Source organism: Mustela putorius, unplaced genomic scaffold, assembly GCF_011764305.1.
Source record: "Mustela putorius furo isolate JIRA1106 unplaced genomic scaffold, ASM1176430v1.1 tig00537290_pilon_pilon_pilon, whole genome shotgun sequence".
Taxonomy (NCBI): domain Eukaryota; kingdom Metazoa; phylum Chordata; class Mammalia; order Carnivora; family Mustelidae; genus Mustela; species Mustela putorius.
In genome coordinates, this window is record NW_025422428.1 from 536,612 (window position 1) to 541,923 (window position 5,312).

At 31.8% G+C, this 5,312-nt stretch overlaps 1 pseudogene; it reads left to right on the forward strand.

Annotated features, from left to right (window-relative positions):
- The first annotated feature begins 3,881 nt into the window (after window positions 1-3,881).
- On the forward strand, window positions 3,882-3,999 carry LOC123390203 (annotated as a pseudogene).
- The last annotated feature ends 1,313 nt before the right edge of the window (window positions 4,000-5,312 follow it).

Here is a 5,312-nt window from a genome sequence, read left to right on the forward strand (position 1 = left end):
CAGGCTTTAAAGGGCGTTTCTATACTCTACTAAATACTTTAAACCATTCATATATCATAGCTCAGTGTTCAAATCTCCATTTGTTTCCTCAGTTTCCTAATATTTATCTTAAGGTGACCTGATCCAGACTTTTGATCACCTTTGTCTAAATATTTCTATTTTAACAAAGTCCTTTTGAACACTCAGAGACTAAAACTTAGAAAAATACTCTGATTGTTATCTCCCTAGAGTGGAAAATATATAGTTACCCATTAACTAATGATATCCATGTCTACATTAGCTCCATGACATTTTTAATTCTTGGGAGCTTTTGGTTAAATGAATTTTTTTAAGCTTCCTTTAAATGAAGTTTTAAGCCATCACCACATGAATAAAATTAAAGAACTAAATGAAAACAAGCCAAGTATTTACAGAGTAATAGAATGTGCAGTGGAAAGAGTACAATTCTGAAATCATAAAGCCTAAATTAGTGTGATGCACCTTTATCAGCCATGTAATCATAAACCAGTTATCTAAAAGTGTTAGCCTCAGTTTTTTCACCCATGAAATGGTGATGATAATACTTATTATGCAGAGTTGTTGTGTGGATGTAATGAAGCATGGAGCATGAGAGTCTCATATTCCATGCTAAAATGATAGCTATTTTTATACTTATAATAATTCTAATAATAGTAATTAAATTGTTCAAAAATGATAATATTCATTTATATTGAGGCATTGTATTGACTATTCATAGACACATTTACCAAAATAAATTTCATTTTACTTTACCCCCTCTGAGGCTATATATTCCCTAATTCAATATGAATCTCATTATGAATAATAATTATCATAATAAGTATGCTGATTTTTCTTCTTTTTAGGGAAGTATCCTTTACTGTTGAACATAAAGAAACTTAAGCAAGTCTGTCTTATTCAAAATTTGCATGCTGATTTCTTATGAAACTAGATTATAGAGTTGTATGAAATAAATTCATGCAGTTAAGACATTTAGGTTTGGAAAACTGGGTGGTCAGTTTAGTATTTCAAAAGAAGATTTTAAATTTAAACCTTAAAACTGAGCTCTTTCAGCCTTATTTATAGACCATCCTTCATGCTTCATAAGTATTCCTTCATTGTAAACTAACTAATAGTGTTTGTCACAGTGTATATAACTAAAATGGATTTTGTATTCTATTATTTCAGAGTTAGTTGCAGTTTCTACTTCCTTACTTCCTTTTTTGAAAAATAGATTAATTCTACAAAAAGTTTTTTCCAGCTTTATTGAAAAATAATTGACATATTATAATTTGTAAATTTAAGAAATGATTTCTTATAACACTGCAAACTTTTAACATTGTGTAAATTTTGTACAATTTGATAAATTGGTATACATCTGTATTGCAATATAATCTACATAAAAATGTTAATACATCTACTATCTCATATAGTTGCCTCTGTTTTTTATGCATGTATTGTAAGGAATTTTAAGATCTACTCTCTTAGCAACTTTTATGTATATAGTACAGTAGAGATAAACTTCAGAGGTCTTGTGGGTTTTGTTCCAGACCGCCTCAATAAAGTGATTATCTCAATAAACTAAGTCAAATCATTATTATTTTTTTTGGTTTCCCAGTGCAAATAAAAAATTATGTTTCCCAGTGCATATAAAAAATAAACACTATACTGTACTGTTCAAAAGCATTATGTCTTTAAGAAAAACAATGTATATACCTTAAGTAAACTAGTTCTGAGTTTTCAGTGGGTCATAATTACTGATCACAGATCACCATAACAAATACAATAATAATGGAAAAACTTGAAATATTGCAAGAATTACCAACATGTGACAGAGAGACACAAAATGAACAAATGTTGTTAGAAAAATGGTGGCAGCAGACCTATTTTATACAAGATTGCTATAAACTTTCAACTTGTAAGAATGTGATATATGAAAAATTTAATAAAGGGAAGCACAATAAAAAAAAGTATGTATATATTATTAACTATGATCATCATGCTGTACATTAGATCCCCAGAACTTTTTCCTATTATAGTTGCAAGTTTGTACACTTTGACCACCTTATTCCACCCCAGGTTCACCCCTTGTCAACTCAACTCTAAGTTTCCATTAGTTTGCTTTTTCTTCAGATTCTGTATTAGAGGGTTATCGTAATACATAAATTAAAAAATATATAAAATCTTTGAAATATTTCACTTAGTATAATACCTTCAAGATCCATCCATGGTATTGTAAATGGCAGTATTTCTTAATTTTTCATGGTTAAGTAGTATTCCATAGTATATATTTACCATACTTATTTTATTCATTCATCCATTAATAGATACTGAAGTTATTTCCATCTCTTGCTTAGAGTTAATAATTTTATAATGAACATAAGAGTGAAGATATGTCTTCGAATAGTGACTTCGTTTCCTTTAGATATATACCTAGAAGTGGGATTACTGAATCATATGGTAATTTTACTTTTAATAATATGAATAGTGTCCATACTGTTTTCCATACAAATTTATATCCCTATCACAGTGCATAAGTTCCCCATTTTCCTCAATATTTACCAAAATTTGTTAGTTTTAATTTTTTGGTAGTATATATTCTAATAGGTAGTAATATCTTGCTGTGTTTTTCAGAGGTAAACAAAAACAACAACAAAATGACTTTGCCCTGAGATTTTTACGTTGAGCACTTTTTAATGCTCCTGTTGGTCATTTATATAACTTTTTTGAATAAAAAGTCTATTGAGATACTTTTGCTATTTTTTTAATTATATATTTTTTTCTTTTTGTATCTGTTGGTTATTAACCTCTTTTCAGATATAAGATTTTTTAGTATTTTCTTCCATTCTGTGGATTGTGTTTTCATTCCCTTTCTTTTGGCAATGCAGAAACTTTAGTTTGATGTAATACCATTTATTTATTTTTGCTTTTTTTGCTTGTGTTTTTGGTCTGGTATCCAAAAAACTATTGGCAGACCAATGTCAAGGAGAATTTTTCCTATGTTTTCCTTTAGGAAATTTAGTTTCATGCATCACATTTAAGTCTTTAATCTATTTCAAGTTAAGATTTATGAGTGATATAAGGTTCCAGTTTCATGCTGGTTTATGTGACAATTCAGTTTTAAATATCATTTACTGAAACAGACTATCTTTACCCATTACATATGTTGGCCCCTGTCAAATATTAGGTGACTGTATGAAAGGATTTATTTCTGGACTCTCAATTCTGTTCTACTTGTGTATTGGTCTGTTTTTATGCCAGTATACTTTATTGTTTTGAGCATGGGGGTTTGTAGTATAGTTTCAAATCAAGAAGTGTAATTTCGCTTCTTCATTCTTTCTCAGAACTGCTTTATTTGTTTGTCTCATATACATTTTAGGATTCTTTACTTACTTCTGTAAAAAAACAATATTGGATTTTTTAAAAGATTATTTATTTATTTATTTGAGAGAGAGAGATGATAAGCATGCAGAGAGGCAGGCAGAGAGAGAAGAGGTAGCAGCTTCCTGCTGAGCAGAGAGGCTGACTCTCTGGGAGAGGACCTGGGATCATGTCCTGAGCCGAAGGCAGCAGCTTAACCCACTGAGCCACCCAGGTGCCCCTAACATTGGATTTTTGATAAGAATTGAATTTACAGATGGTTTTTGGTAGTATGGACATTTTAACAATGTTAATTCTTACCAATCAAAAATATGAGCTATCTTTCCATTTGTGTCTCCTTCAATTTCTTTATCAATGTCATAGATTATGGGGTACAGATCTTTCATCGTCTTAGTTAAATCTTATCCTAAGTATTTTATTAGTTTTGAGGCTAGTGTGAATTAGATTGTTTTCTTTATTTTTTCAGATAGTTCATCATTAGAATGTTAAAATGCTCCTGTCTTGTGCTTACTTTGGCAGCACATATACTAAAATTGGAATGATGCAGAGAAGATTAGCGTGATCACTGAGCAAAGATGACATGAAAAACTATTAAAAAAAATGAAACAAAACAAAATTCTTGTCTTTTATATATTTATCTTGTATTTGGCAGCTTTACTAAATTTGTTTATTCAAAATTTTTATGAATTTTTTAGGATTCTTTACATGTAAGTTCATGTTATCCAAAAAAAGAAAATTTTACTTCTTCCTTTTTTTTTGGAGTCTTTTATTTCTTTGTGTTCCTTGTTTCTCTGGCTAGGACATCCAGTAATATGTCAAATGAGAGTAGTGAAAGTGGACACACTTGTCTTTTTCTGACTTTAAGGGGAAAACTTTCAAACTTTTTTGATTGAATATGAGATTAGCTCTGGGCGTGCAATATGTGTTTTTTCAATGGATTTTTTAAATTATTTTTTTTAATTTTTTATAAACATATAATGTGTTTTTATCCCTAGGGGTACAGGTCTGTGAATCACCAGGTTTACACATTTCACAGCACTCACCATCACTCACCATAGCACCTGCCCTCCCCAATGTCCATACCCCCACCATCCTCTCCCAACACACCTCCCCCCAGCAACCCTCAGTCTGTTTTGTGAGATTCAGTCTTTTATGGTTTGTCTCCCTCCCAATCCCATCTTCTTTTATTTTTCTTTTTGTACGCCCGAAACCGCCTATGTTGCATCTCCACTTCATCATATCAGGGAGATCATATGATAGTTGTCTTTCTCAAATTGATTTATTTCGCCAAGCATAATACCCTCTAGTTCCATCCACGTCATCACAAATAGCAGGATTTCATTTCTTTTGATGGCTGCATAGTATCCCATTGTACATATATACCACATCTTATTTATTGATTCATCTGTTGAAGGACATTTAGGTTCTTTCCATAGTTTAACTATTGTGGACATTGCTGCTATAAACGTTTGGGTGCATGTGCCCCTTCAGAATGCCACGTTTGTATCTTTAGGGTATATACCCAGTACTACAATCACTGGGTCATAGGCTAGTTCTATTTTCAGCTTTTTGAGGCACCTCCACGCTGTTTTCCAGAGTTGTTGCACCAGCTTGCATTCCCACGTACAGTGTAGGAGGGTTGCCCTTTCTCCACATCCTCGCCAGCATGTCATTGACTGACTTGCTCATTTTAGCCATTCTGAAAGGTGTGAGGTGGTATCTCATTCTGGTTTTGATTTGTATTTCCCTGATGCCGAGTGATGTGGAGCATTTTTTCATGTGTCTGTTGGCCATTTGGATGTATTCTTTGCAGAAATGTCTGTTCATGTCCTCTGCCCATTTCTTCATTGGATTATTTGGTCTTAGGGTGTTGAGTTTGATAAGCTCTTTATAGATTATGGATAGATACTGGCCCTTTATCTGGTATGTCATTT